This window comes from Schistocerca americana, chromosome 1, assembly GCF_021461395.2.
Source record: "Schistocerca americana isolate TAMUIC-IGC-003095 chromosome 1, iqSchAmer2.1, whole genome shotgun sequence".
Classification (NCBI taxonomy): Eukaryota; Metazoa; Arthropoda; class Insecta; order Orthoptera; family Acrididae; genus Schistocerca; species Schistocerca americana.
Window position 1 is genome coordinate 13,594,700 of NC_060119.1, and position 16,867 is coordinate 13,611,566.

Genomic DNA, 16,867 nt, shown 5'->3' on the forward strand with positions numbered 1-16,867 from the left:
TATAGATTCCGATGCTTCACTTCAGGTGTACTGTATCCTTGGACCTTCTTATTGACGATGAAACACAGAAAATGCATCGGAATTAAATACAAAAGGCACAATGCCGACTTAAGTACAAGTAGACTGACTCCTCTTACTGACTACGTATTGTACCATTTCTGTGACACTTGTTATAGATTCCGATGCTTCACTTCAGGTTAACTGTATCCCTCTGACCTTCTTATTGACGATGAAGTACAGAAATTGCATCGGAATTAAATAATAAGGCACAATGCCGAATTAAGTACAAGAAGACTGACTCTTCTTACTGACCATGTTTTGAACCATTCCTGTGACACTAGTTATAGATTCCGATGCTTCACTTGAGGTTTACAGTATCCCTCTGACCTTCTAATTGGCGATGAAACACAGAAATTGCATCGGAATTAGATACAAAAAGCACAATGCCGACTTAAGTACAAGAAGACTAACCTTCCTATTGTCTATGTTTTGAACCATTCCTGTGACACTAGTTATAGATTCCGATGCTTCACTTCAGGTTTACTGTATCCCGCTGACCTTCTTATTGACGAAGAAACACAGAAATTACACCGGAATTAAATATAAAAGGCACAATGCCGACTTAAGTACAATAAGACTGACTCTTCTTACTGTCTATGATTTGAACCATTCCTGTGACACTAGTAATAAATTCCGATGCTTCACTTCAGTTGTACTGTATCCTTGGACCTTCTTATTGACGATGAAACACAGAAAATGCATCGGAATTGAATAGAAAAGGCACAGTGCCGACTTAAGTACAAGAGGACTGACTCTTCTTACTGACAATGATTTGAAACTTTCCTGTGACACTAGTTATAGATTCCGATGCTTCACTTCAGGTTTACTGTATCCCTTGGACCTTCTTATTGACTACGAAACACAGTAATTGCTTCGGAATTAAATAGAAAAGGCACAATGCCGACTTAAGTACAAAAAGACTAACCCTTCCTATTGTCTATGTTTTGAACCATTCCTGTGACACTAGTTATAGATTCCGATGCTTCACTTCAGGTGTACTGTATACTTGGACCTTCTTATTGACGATGAAACACAGAAAATGCATCGGAATTAAGTACAAAAGGCACAATGCCGACATAAGTACAAGTAGACCGACTCTTCTTGCTGTCTATGTTTTGAACCATTCCTGTGACACTAGTTATAGATTCTGATGCTTCACTTCAGGTTTACTGTATCCCTGTGACCTTCTTATTGACGATGAAACACAGAAATTGCATCGGAATTAAATAAAAAAGGCACAATGCCGACTTAAGTACAAGAAGACTGCCTCTTCCTACTGTCTATGCTTTGAACCATTCCTGTGACACTAGTTATAGATTCCGAAGCTTCACTTCAGGTTTACTGTATCCCTCTGACCTTCTTATTGCCGATGAAACACAGAAATTGCATCGGAAATAAATACAAAAGGCACAATGCCGACTCAAGTAGAAGAGGACTGAATCTTCCCACTGTCTATGTTTTGAACGATTCCTGTGACACTAGTCATACATTCCGATGCTTCAATTCAGGTTTACTGTATCCCTCTGACCTTCTTATTGACGATGAAACACAGAAATTGCATCGGGTCTAATAGAAAAGGCACAATGCCGACTTAAGTACAAGAAGACTAACCCTTCCTATTGTCTATGTTTTGAACCATTCCTGTGACACTAACTATAGATCCCGATGCTTAACTTCAGGCTTACTGTATCCCTCTGACCTTCTAATTGCCGAAGAAACACACAAAAATTTCATCGGAATTACATACTAAAAGCACAATGCTGACTTAAGTACAAGAGGACTGACTCTTCTTACTGTCTATGTTTTGAACCATTCCTGTGACACTAGTTATAGATTCCGATGCTCCACTTCAGGTTTACTGTATCCTTGGACTTTCTTATTGACAATGAAACACAGAAATTTGCATCGGAATTACGTACAAAATGCACATTGCCGACTTATGTACAAGAAGACTGACTCATCTTACTGTCTATGCTTTGAACCATTCCTCTGACACTAGTTATAGATTCCGATGCTTCACTTCAGGTTTACTGTATCCCTTGGACCTTCTTATTGACGACCAAACACAGCAATTGCATCGGAATTAAATCGAAAAGGCACAATGCCGTCTTAAGAACAAGAAGACTGACTCTTCCTACTGTCTATGTTTTGAACCATTCCTGTGACACTAGCTATAGATCCCGATGCTTAACTTGAGGTTTACTGTATCTTTCTGACCTTCTAATTGCCGAAGAAACACACAAAAATTTCATCGGAATTAGATACTAAAAGCACAATGCTGACTTAAGTACAAGAGGACTGACTCTTCTTACTGTCTATGTTTTGAAGCATTCCTGTGACACTAGTTATAGATTCCGATGCTCCACTTCAGGTTTACTGTATACCTTGGACCTTCTTATTGACGACGAAACACAGAAATTGCATCGGAATTAAATAGAAAAGGCACAATGCCGACTTAAGTACAAGAAGACTGACCGTATCTATTGTCTATGTTTTGAACCATTCCTGTGACACTATTTATAGATTCTGATGCTTCACTTCGGTTTACTGTATCCCTCTGCCCATCTTATTGACGATGAAACACAGAAATTGCATCGGAATTAAATCGAAATAGCACAATGCCGACTTAAGTACAAGAAGACTGACTCTTCTTACTGTCATTGCTTTGAACCATTCCTGTGACACTGGTTACAGATTCCGATGCTTCACTTCAGGTTTACTGTATCCCTCTGACCTTCCAATTGAAGATGAAACACAGAAAAAGCATCGGATTTAAATAGAAAAGTCACAATCCCGCCTTAAGTACAAGAAGACTGACTCCTCTTACTGTCTGCGTTTTGAACCATTCCTGTGACACTAGTTATAGATTCCGATGCTTTACTTCAGGTATTACTGTATCCCTTGAACCATCTTTTTGACGATGAATCACAGAAATTGCATCGGAATTAAATACAAAAGGCACAATGCCGACATAAGTACAAGAACACTGACTCTTCTTAATGTCTATTTTGTAACCATTCCTGTCACACTAGTTGTAGATTCCGATGCTTCCCTTCAGGTTTACTGTATCCCTTAGACCTTCTTATTGTCGATGAAAGATAGAAATTGCATCGGAATTAAATAGAAAAGGCACAATGCTGACTTTAGTACAAGAAGACAGACTCTTCTTACTGTCTATGATTTGAACCATTCCTGTGACACTAGTTATGGATTCCGATGCTTCACTTCAGGTGTACTGTATCGCTTGGACCTTCTTATTGACGATGAAACACAGAAATTGCATCGGAATTAAATACAAAATGTACAATGCCGCTTAACTACAAGAAGACTAACCCTTCCTATTGTCTATGTTTTGAACCATTCCTGTGACACTAGTTATAAATTCCGATGCTTCACTTCAGGTTTACTGTATCCCTCTGACCTTCTTATTGCCGATGAAACACAGAAATTGCATCGGAATTAAATAATAAGGCACAATGCCGAATTAAGTACAAGAAGACTGACTCTTCTTACTGTCAATGATTTGAAACATTCCTGTGACACTAGTTACAGATTCCGATGATTCATTTCAGGTTTACTGTATCCCTCTGACCTTCTTATTGACGATGAAACACAGAAATTGCATCGGAAATAAATACAAAAGCCACAATGCCGACTCAAGTAGAAGAGGACTGAATCTTCCCACTGTCTATGTTTTGAACGATTCCTGTGACACTAGTCATACATTCCGATGCTTCAATTCAGGTTTACTGTATCCCTCTGACCTTCTTGTTGACGATGAAACACAGAAATTGCATCGGGTTTAATAGAAAAGGCACAATGCCGACTTAGGTACAAGAAGACTGACTCTTCTTACTGACTATGTATTGAACAATTTCTGTGACACTTGTTATAGATTCCGATGCTTCACTTCAGGTTAACTGTATCCCTCTGACCTTCTTATTGACGATGAAGCCCAGAAATTGCATCGGAATTAAATAATAAGGCACAATGCCGAATTAAGTACAAGAAGACTGACTCTTCTTACTGACCATGTTTTGAACCATTCCTGTGACACTAGTTATAGATTCCGATGCTTCACTTCAGGTTTAATGTATCCCTCTAACCTTCTTATTGACGATGAAACACAGAAATTGCATCGGAACTAAATACAAAAGGCACAATGCCGACTTAAGTACAAGAAGACTGACTCTTCCTACTGTCTATGCTTTGAACCATTCCTGTGACACTATTTATAGATTCCGATGCTTCACTTCAGGTTTACTGTATCCCTCTGACCTTCTTATTGACGATGAAACACAGAAATTGTATCGGAATTAAATACAAAAGGCACAATGCCGACTAAAGTACAAGAAGACTGACTCTTATTACTGTCTATGTTTTGTACCATTCCTGTGACACTAGTTATAGATTTCGATGCTTCACTTCAGGTTTACTGTATGCCTTGGACCTTCTTATTGACGATGAAAAACAGAAATTTGCATCGGAATTAAATACAAATGGCACATTGCCGACTTATGTACAAGAAGACTGACTCATCTTACTGTCTATGCTTTGAACCATTCCTCTGACACTAGTTATAGATTCTGAAGCTTCACTTCAGGTTTACTGTATCCCTTGGACCTTCTTAATGACGACCAAACACAGCAATTGCATCGGAATTAAATCGAAAAGGCACAATGCCGACTTAAGTACAAGAAGACTGACTCTTCCTAGTGTCTATGTTTTGAACCACTCCTGTGACACTAGCTATAGATTCCGATGCTTAACTTCACGTTTACGGTATCCCTCTGACCTTCTAATTGCCGAAGAAACACACAAAAATTGCATCGGAATTTGATACAAAAAGCACAATGCTGACTTAAGTACAAGAGGACAGACTCTTCTTACTGTCTATGTTTTGAAACATTCCTGTGACACTAGTTTTAGATTCCGATGCTCCACTTCAGGTTTACTGTATACCTTGGACCTTCTTATTGACGACGAAACACAGATATTGCATCGGAATTAAATAGAAAAGGCACTATGCCGACTTAAGTACAAGAAGACTGACCCTTCCTATTGTCTATGTTTTGAACCATTCCTGTGACACTAGTTATAGATTCCGATGCTTCACGTCGGTTTACTGTATCCCTCTTCCCATCTTATTGACGATGAAACACAGAAATTGCATCGGAATTAAATCGAAATAGCACAATGCCGACTTAAGTACAAGAAGACTGACTCTTCTTACTGTCTATGCTTTGAACCATTCCTGTGACACTAGTTATAGATTCCGATGCTTCACTTCAGGTTTACTGTATCCCTCTGACCTTCCAATTGAAGATGAAACACAGAAATAACATCGGATTTAAATAGAAAAGTCACAATCCCGCCTTAAGTACAAGAAGACTGACTCCTCTTACTGTCTACGTTTTGAACCATTCCTGTGACACTAGTTATAGATTCTGATGCTCCACTTCAGGTTTACTGTATACCTTGGACCTTCTTATTGACGACGAAACACAGAAATTGCATCGGAATTAAATACAAAATGTACAATGCAGACTTAAGTACAAGAAGACTAACACTTCCTATGGTCTATGTTTTGAACCATTCCTGTGACACTAGTTATAGATTCCGATGCTACACTTCAGCTTTACTGTATCCCTCTGACCATCTTATTGCCGATGAAACACAGAAATTGCATCGGAATTAGATACAAAAAGCACAATGCCGACTTAAGTACAAGAGGACTGACTCTTCTTACTGTCAGTAATTTGAAACATTCCTGTGACACTAGTTACAGATTCCGATGATTCACTTCAGGTTTACTGTATCCCTCTGACCTTCTTATTGACGATAAATCACAGAAAATGCATCGGAATTAAATACAAAGGCACAATGCCGACTTAAGTACAAGTAGACTGACTCTTCTTACTGTCTATGTTTTGAACCTTTCCTGTGACACTAGTTATAGATTCTGATGCTTCACTTCAGGTTTACTGTATCCCTCTGACCTTCTTATTGACGATGAAACACAGAAATTGCATCGGAATTAAATAAAAAAGGCACAATGCCGACTTAAGTACAAGAAGACTGCCTCTTCCTACTGTCTATGTTTTGAACGATTCCTGTGACACTAGTCATACATTCCGATGCTTCAATTCAGGTATACTGTATCCCTCTGACCTTCTTATTGACGATGAAACGCAGAAATTGCATCGGGTTTAATAGAAAAGGCAAATTGCCGACTTAGGTACAAGAAGACTGACTCTTCTTACTGACTATGTATTGAACCATTTCTGTGACACTTGTTATAGATTCCGATGCTTCACTTCAGGTTAACTGTATCCCTCTGACCATCTTATTGACGATGAAGCACAGAAATTGCATCGGAATTAAATAATAAGGCACAATGCCGAATTAAGAACAAGAAGACTGACTCTTCTTACTGACCATGTTTTGAACCATTCCTGTGACACTAGTTATTGATTCCGATGCTTCACTTCAGGTTAAATGTATCCCTCTGCCCTTCTTATTGACGATGAAACACAGAAATTGCATCGGAATTAAATACAAAAGGCACAATGCCGACTTAAGTACAAGAAGACTGACTCTTCCTACTGTCTATGCTTTGAACCATTCCTGTGACACTAGTTATAGATTCCGGTGCTTCACTTCAGGTTTACTGTATCCCTCTGACCTTCTTATTGACGATGAAACACAGAAATTGTATCGGAATTAAATACAAAAGGCACAATGCCGACTTAAGTGCAAGAAGACTGACTCTTATTACTGTCTATGTTTTTTACCATTCCTGTGACACTAGTTATAGATTTCGATGCTTCACTTCAGGTTTACTGTATGCCTTGGACCTTCTTATTGACGACCAAACACAGCAATTGTATCGGAATTAAATCGAAAAGGCACAATGCCGACTTGAGAACAAGAAGACTGACTCTTCCCACTGTCTATGTTTTCAACCATTCCTGTGACACTAGCTATAGATTCCGATGCTTAACTTCAGGTTTACTGTATCCCTCTGCCCTTCTTATTGCCGAAGAAACACACAAAAATTGCATCGGAAATAGATACAAATAGCACAATGCTGACTTAAGTACAAGAGGACTGACTCTTCTTACTGTCTATGTTTTGAAACATTCCTGTGACACTAGTTATAGATTCCGATGCTCCACTTCAGGTTTACCGTATACCTTGGACCTTCTTATTGACGACGAAACACAGAAATTGCATCGGAATTAAATCGAAATAGCACAATGCCGACTTAAGTACAAGAAGACTGACTCTTCTTACTGTCTATGCTTTGAACCATTCCTGTGACACTAGTGACAGATTCCGATGCTTCGCTTCAGGTTTACTGTATCCCTCTGACCTTCCAATTGAAGATGGAACACAGAAATAACATCGGATTTAAATAGAAAAGGCACAATCCCGACTTAAGTACAAGAAGACTGACTCCTCTTACTGTCTACGTTTTGAATCATTCCTGTGACACTAGTTATAGATTCCGATGCTTCACTTCAGGTGTACTGTATCCCTTGGAGCTTCTTATTGACGATGAAACACAGAAATTGCATCGGAATTAAATACAAAATGTACAATGCCGACATAAGTACAAGTAGACTGACTCTTCTTACTGTCAATGTTTTGAACCATTCCTGTGACACTAGTTATAGATTCTGATGCTTCACTTCAGGTTTACTGTATCTCTCTGACCTTCTTATTGGCGATGAAACACAGAAATTGCATCGGAATTAGATACAAAAAGCACAAAGCCGACTTAAGTACAAGAGGACTGACTCTTCTTACAGACAATGATTTGAAACATTCCTGTGACACTAGTTATAGATTCCGGTGCTTCACTTTAGGTTTACTGTATCCCTTGGACCTTCTTATTGACGACGAAACACAGAAATTGCATCGGAATTAAATAAAAAAGGCACAATGCCGACTTAAGTACAAGAAGACTGCCTCTTCCTACTGTCTATGCTTTGAACCATTCCTGTGACACTAGTTATAGATTCCGATGCTTCACTTCAGGTTTACTGTATCCCTCTGACCTTCTTATTGACGATGAAACACAGAAATTGCATCGTAAATAAATACAAAAGGCACATCGCCGACTCAAGTAGAAGAAGACTGAATCTTCCCACTGTCTATGTTTTGAACGATTCCTGTGACACTAGTCATACATTCCGATGCTTCAATTCAGGTTTACTGTATCCCTTTGACCTTTTTATTGACGATGAAACACAGAAATTGCATCGGAATTAAATACAAAAGGCACGATGCCGACATAAGTACAAGTAGACTGACTCTTCTTACTGTCAATGTTTTGAACCATTCCTGTGACACTAGTTAGAGATTCTGATGCTTCACTTCAGGTTTACTGTATCTCTCTGACCTTCTTATAGACGATGAAACACAGAAATTGCATCGGAATTAAATACAAAAGGCACAATGCCGACTTAAGTACAAGAAGACTAACCCTTCCTATTGTCTATGTTTTGAACCATTCCCGTGACACTAGTTATAGATTCCGATGCTTCACTTCAGGTTTACTGTATCCCTCTGACCTTCTTATTGACGATGAAACACAGAAATTGCATCGGAATTAAATACAAAAGGCACAATGCCGACTTAAGTACAAGAAGACTGACTCTTCTTACTGTCTATGATTTGAACCATTCCTGTGACACTAGTTATAGATTCCGATGCTTCACTTCAGGTGTACTGTATCCTTGGACCTTCTTATTGACGATGAAACACAGAAAATGCATCGGAATTAAATACAAAAGGCACAATGCCGACTTAAGTACAAGTAGACTGACTCTTCTTACTGTCTATGTTTTGAACCATTCCTGTGACACTAGTTATAGATTCTGATGCTTCACTTCAGGTTTACTGTATCCCTCTGACCTTCTTATTGACGATGAAACACAGAAATTGCATCGGAATTAAATAAAAATGGCACAATGCCGACTTAAGTACAAGAAGACTGACTCTTCTTACTGTCTATGATTTGAACCATTCCTGTGACACTAGTTATGGATTCCGATGCTTCACTTCAGGTGTACTGTATCCTTGGACCTTCTTATTGACGATGAAACACAGAAAATGCATCGGAATTAAATACAAAAGGCACAATGCAGACTTAAGTACAAGAAGACTGACTCTTCTTACTGTCTATGCTTTGAACCATTCCTGTGACACTAGTTACAGATTCCGATGCTTCACTTCAGGTTTACTGTATCTCTCTGACCTTCCAATTGAAGATGAAACACAGAAATAGCATCGGATTTAAATAGAAAAGGCACAATCCCGACTTAAGTACAAGAAGACTGACTCCTCTTACTGTCTACGTTTTGATCCATTCCTGTGACACTAGTTATAGATTCCGATGCTTCACTTCAGGTTTACTGTATCTCTTGAACCATCTTTTTGACGATGAATCACAGAAATTGCATCGGAATTAAATACAAAAGGCACAATGCCGACTTAAGTACAAGAACACTGACTCTTCGTAATGTCTATTTTTTAACCATTCCTGTGACACTAGTTATAGATTCCGATGCTTCCCTTCAGGTTTACTGTATCCCTGTGACCTTCATATTGTCGATGAAACATAGAAATTGCATCGGAATTAAATAGAAAAGGCACAATGCTGACTTTAGTACAAGAAGACAGACTCTTCTTACTGTCTATGATTTGAACCATTCCTGTGACACTAGTTATAGATTCCGATGCTTCACTTCAGGTGTACTGTATCCCACTGACCTTCTTATTGACGATGAAACACAGAAATTGCATCGGAATTAAATACAAATGGCACAATGCTGACTTAAGTACAAGATGACTGACTCTTCTTACTGACTATGTTGTGAACATTTCCTGTGAGACCAGTTTTAGATTCCGATGCTTCACTATATGTTTACTGTATCCCTTGGACCTTATTATTGACGATGAAACACAGAAATTGCAACGGAATTAAATACAAAAGGCACAGTGCCGACTTATGTACAAGAAGACTGACTCTTGTTACTGTCTATTTTTTAAGTATTCCTGTGACACTAGTTATAGATTCCGATGCTTCACTTCAGGTGTACTGTATCCCACTGACCTTCTTATTGACGATGAAACACAGAAATTTCATCGGAATTAAATACAAAAGGCACAATGCTGACTTAAGTACAAGATGACTGACTCTTCTTACTGACTATGTTGTGAACATTTCCTGTGAGACCAGTTTTAGATTCCGATGCTTTACTATATGTTTACTGTATCCCTTGGACCTTATTATTGACGATGAAACACAGAAATTGCAACGGATTTAAATACAAAAGGCACAGTGCCGACTTATGTACAAGAAGACTGACTCTTGTTACTGTCTATTTTTTAAGTATTCCTGTGACACTAGTTATAGATTCCGATGCTTCACTTCAGGTGTACTGTATCCCTTGGACCTTCGTATTGACGATGAAACACAGAAATTGCATCGGAATTAAATACAAAATGTACAATGCCGACATAAGTACAAGTAGACTGACTCTTCTTACTGTCTATGTTTGAACAATTCCTGTGACACTAGTTACAGATTCCGATGCTTCACTTCAGGTTTACTGTATCTCTCTGACCTTCTCATTGACGATGAAACACAGAAATTGCATCGGAATTAAATACAAAAGGCACAATGCCGACATATGTACATGTAGACTGACTTTTCCTACTGTCTATGTTTTGAACCATTCCTGTGACTCTAGATATAGATTCCTATGCTTCACTTCAGGTTTACTGTATCCCTGTGAACTTTTAATTGCCGATGAAACACAGAAATTGCATCGGAATTAGATACAAAAAGCACAATGCCGACTTGAGTACAAGAGGACTGACTCTTCGTACTGTCTATGTTTTGAAACATTCCTGTGACTCTAGTTATAGATTCCGATGCTTCACTTCAGGTTTACTGTATCCATCTGCCCTTCTTATTGACGATGAAACACAGAAATTGCATCGGAATTAATTAGAAAAGGCACAATGCCGACTTAAGTACAAGAAGACTGACTCTTCTTACTGACTATGTTGTGAACATTTCCTGTGATACTAGTTATAGATTCCGATGCTTCACTTCAGATTTACTGTATCTCTTGGACCATCTTATTGACGACGAAACATAGAAATTGCATCGGAATTAAATACAATAGGCACAGTGCCGACTTAGGTACAAGAAGACTGAGTCTACCTAATGTCTATGATTTGAACCATTCCTGTGACTCTAGTTCTAGATTCCGATGCTTCCCTTCAGGTTTACTGTATCCCTCTGACCTTCTTATTGACGATGAAACACAGAAATTGCATCGGAATTAAATTCAAAAGGCACAATGCAGACTTAAGTACAAGAAGACTGACTCTTCTTACTGACTATGTTGTGAACATTTCCTGTGAGACCAGTTTTAGATTCCGCTGCTTCACTATATATTTACTGTATCCCTTGGACCTTCTTATTGACGATGAAACACAGAAATTGCATCGGAATTAAATTCAAAAACCACAATGCCGACTTATGTACATGTAGACTGACTTTTCCAACTGTCTATGCTTTGAACCATTCCTGTGACACTAGTTATAGATTCCGATGCTTCACTTCAGGTTTACTGTATCCCTCTGAACTTTTAATTGCCGATGAAGCACAGAAATTGCATCGGAATTAAATAAAAATGGCACAATGCCGACTTAAGTACAAGAAGACTGACTCTTCTTACTGTCTATGATTTGAACCATTCCTGTGACACTAGTTATAGATTCCGATGCTTCACTTCAGGTGTACTGTATCCTTGGACCTTCTTATTGACGATGAAACACAGAAAATGCATCGGAATTAAATACAAAAGGCACAATGCAGACTTAAGTACAAGAAGACTGACTCTTCTTACTGTCTATGCTTTGAACCATTCCTGTGACACTAGTTACAGATTCCGATGCTTCACTTCAGGTTTACTGTATCTCTCTGACCTTCCAATTGAAGATGAAACACAGAAATAGCATCGGATTTAAATAGAAAAGGCACAATCCCGACTTAAGTACAAGAAGACTGACTCCTCTTACTGTCTACGTTTTGAACCATTCCTGTGACACTAGTTATAGATTCCGATGCTTCACTTCAGGTTTACTGTATCTCTTGAACCATCTTTTTGACGATGAATCACAGAAATTGCATCGGAATTAAATACAAAATGCACAATGCCGACTTAAGTACAAGAACACTGACTCTTCGTAATGTCTATTTTTTAACCATTCCTGTGACACTAGTTATAGATTCCGATGCTTCCCTTCAGGTTTACTGTATCCCTGTGACCTTCTTATTGTCGATGAAACATAGAAATTGCATCGGAATTAAATAGAAAAGGCACAATGCTGACTTTAGTACAAGAAGACAGACTCTTCTTACTGTCTATGATTTGAACCATTCCTGTGACACTAGTTATAGATTCCGATGCTTCACTTCAGGTGTACTGTATCCCACTGACCTTCTTATTGACGATGAAACACAGAAATTGCATCGGAATTAAATACAAAAGGCACAATGCTGACTTAAGTACAAGATGACTGACTCTTCTTACTGACTATGTTGTGAACATTTCCTGTGAGACCAGTTTTAGATTCCGATGCTTCACTATATGTTTACTGTATCCCTTGGACCTTATTATTGACGATGAAACACAGAAATTGCAACGGAATTAAATACAAAAGGCACAGTGCCGACTTATGTACAAGAAGACTGACTCTTGTTACTGTCTATTTTTTAAGTATTCCTGTGACACTAGTTATAGATACCGATGCTTCACTTCAGGTGTACTGTATCCCTTGGACCTTCGTATTGACGATGAAACACAGAAATTGCATCGGAATTAAATACAAAATGTACAATGCCGACATAAGTACAAGTAGACTGACTCTTCTTACTGTCTATGTTTGAACAATTCCTGTGACACTAGTTACAGATTCCGATGCTTCACTTCAGGTTTACTGTATCTCTCTGACCTTCTCATTGACGATGAAACACAGAAATTGCATCGGAATTAAATACAAAAGGCACAATGCCGACATATGTACATGTAGACTGACTTTTCCTACTGTCTATGTTTTGAACCATTCCTGTGACTCTAGATATAGATTCCTATGCTTCACTTCAGGTTTACTGTATCCCTGTGAACTTTTAATTGCCGATGAAACACAGAAATTGCATCGGAATTAGATACAAAAAGCACAATGCCGACTTAAGTACAAGAGGACTGACTCTTCGTACTGTCTATGTTTTGAAACATTCCTGTGACTCTAGTTATAGATTCCGATGCTTCACTTCAGGTTTACTGTATCCATCTGCCCTTCTTATTGACGATGAAACACAGAAATTGCATCGGAATTAATTAGAAAAGGCACAATGCCGACTTAAGTACAAGAAGACTGACTCTTCTTACTGACTATGTTGTGAACATTTCCTGTGAGACTAGTTATAGATTCCGATGCTTCACTTCAGATTTACTGTATCTCTTGGACCATCTAATTGACGACGAAACATAGAAATTGCATCGGAATTAAATACAATAGGCACAGTGCCGACTTAGGTACAAGAAGACTGAGTCTACCTAATGTCTATGATTTGAACCATTCCTGTGACTCTAGTTCTAGATTCCGATGCTTCCCTTCAGGTTTACTGTATCCCTCTGACCTTCTTATTGACGATGAAACACAGAAATTGCATCGGAATTAAATTCAAAAGGCACAATGCAGACTTAAGTACAAGAAGACTGACTCTTCTTACTGACTATGTTGTGAACATTTCCTGTGAGACCAGTTTTAGATTCCGCTGCTTCACTATATATTTACTGTATCCCTTGGACCTTCTTATTGACGATGAAACACAGAAATTGCATCGGAATTAAATTCAAAAACCACAATGCCGACTTATGTACATGTAGACTGACTTTTCCAACTGTCTATGCTTTGAACCATTCCTGTGACACTAGTTATAGATTCCGATGCTTCACTTCAGGTTTACTGTATCCCTCTGAACTTTTAATTGCCGATGAAGCACAGAAATTGCATCGGAATTAAATAAAAATGGCACAATGCCGACTTAAGTACAAGAAGACTGACTCTTCTTACTGTCTATGATTTGAACCATTCCTGTGACACTAGTTATAGATTCCGATGCTTCACTTCAGGTGTACTGTATCCTTGGACCTTCTTATTGACGATGAAACACAGAAAATGCATCGGAATTAAATACAAAAGGCACAATGCAGACTTAAGTACAAGAAGACTGACTCTTCTTACTGTCTATGCTTTGAACCATTCCTGTGACACTAGTTACAGATTCCGATGCTTCACTTCAGGTTTACTGTATCTCTCTGACCTTCCAATTGAAGATGAAACACAGAAATAGCATCGGATTTAAATAGAAAAGGCACAATCCCGACTTAAGTACAAGAAGACTGACTCCTCTTACTGTCTACGTTTTGAACCATTCCTGTGACACTAGTTATAGATTCCGATGCTTCACTTCAGGTTTACTGTATCTCTTGAACCATCTTTTTGACGATGAATCACAGAAATTGCATCGGAATTAAATACAAAATGCACAATGCCGACTTAAGTACAAGAACACTGACTCTTCGTAATGTCTATTTTTTAACCATTCCTGTGACACTAGTTATAGATTCCGATGCTTCCCTTCAGGTTTACTGTATCCCTGTGACCTTCTTATTGTCGATGAAACATAGAAATTGCATCGGAATTAAATAGAAAAGGCACAATGCTGACTTTAGTACAAGAAGACAGACTCTTCTTACTGTCTATGATTTGAACCATTCCTGTGACACTAGTTATAGATTCCGATGCTTCACTTCAGGTGTACTGTATCCCACTGACCTTCTTATTGACGATGAAACACAGAAATTGCATCGGAATTAAATACAAAAGGCACAATGCTGACTTAAGTACAAGATGACTGACTCTTCTTACTGACTATGTTGTGAACATTTCCTGTGAGACCAGTTTTAGATTCCGATGCTTCACTATATGTTTACTGTATCCCTTGGACCTTATTATTGACGATGAAACACAGAAATTGCAACGGAATTAAATACAAAAGGCACAGTGCCGACTTATGTACAAGAAGACTGACTCTTGTTACTGTCTATTTTTTAAGTATTCCTGTGACACTAGTTATAGATACCGATGCTTCACTTCAGGTGTACTGTATCCCTTGGACCTTCGTATTGACGATGAAACACAGAAATTGCATCGGAATTAAATACAAAATGTACAATGCCGACATAAGTACAAGTAGACTGACTCTTCTTACTGTCTATGTTTGAACAATTCCTGTGACACTAGTTACAGATTCCGATGCTTCACTTCAGGTTTACTGTATCTCTCTGACCTTCTCATTGACGATGAAACACAGAAATTGCATCGGAATTAAATACAAAAGGCACAATGCCGACATATGTACATGTAGACTGACTTTTCCTACTGTCTATGTTTTGAACCATTCCTGTGACTCTAGATATAGATTCCTATGCTTCACTTCAGGTTTACTGTATCCCTGTGAACTTTTAATTGCCGATGAAACACAGAAATTGCATCGGAATTAGATACAAAAAGCACAATGCCGACTTAAGTACAAGAGGACTGACTCTTCGTACTGTCTATGTTTTGAAACATTCCTGTGACTCTAGTTATAGATTCCGATGCTTCACTTCAGGTTTACTGTATCCATCTGCCCTTCTTATTGACGATGAAACACAGAAATTGCATCGGAATTAATTAGAAAAGGCACAATGCCGACTTAAGTACAAGAAGACTGACTCTTCTTACTGACTATGTTGTGAACATTTCCTGTGAGACTAGTTATAGATTCCGATGCTTCACTTCAGATTTACTGTATCTCTTGGACCATCTAATTGACGACGAAACATAGAAATTGCATCGGAATTAAATACAATAGGCACAGTGCCGACTTAGGTACAAGAAGACTGAGTCTACCTAATGTCTATGATTTGAACCATTCCTGTGACTCTAGTTCTAGATTCCGATGCTTCCCTTCAGGTTTACTGTATCCCTCTGACCTTCTTATTGACGATGAAACACAGAAATTGCATCGGAATTAAATTCAAAAGGCACAATGCAGACTTAAGTACAAGAAGACTGACTCTTCTTACTGACTATGTTGTGAACATTTCCTGTGAGACCAGTTTTAGATTCCGCTGCTTCACTATATATTTACTGTATCCCTTGGACCTTCTTATTGACGATGAAACACAGAAATTGCATCGGAATTAAATTCAAAAACCACAATGCCGACTTATGTACATGTAGACTGACTTTTCCAACTGTCTATGTTTTGAACCATTCCTGTGACACTAGTTATAGATTCCGATGCTTCACTTCAGGTTTACTGTATCCCTCTGACCTTCCTATTGAAGATGAAACACAGCATCGGAATTAAATAGAAAAGGCACAATGCCGACTTAAGTACAAGAAGACTGACTCTTCTTACTGTCTATGCTTTGAACCATTCCTGTGACACTAGTTATGGATTCAGGTGCTTCACTTCAGGTTTACTGTGTCCCTCTGACCTTCCTATTGAAGATGAAACACAGAAATTGCATAGGAATTAAATACAAAAGGCACAATGCCGACATAAGTACAATAAGACTGACCCTTCCTATTGTCTATGATTTGAACCATTCCTGTGACACTAGTTATAGATTCCGATGCTTAACTTCAGGTTTACTGTATC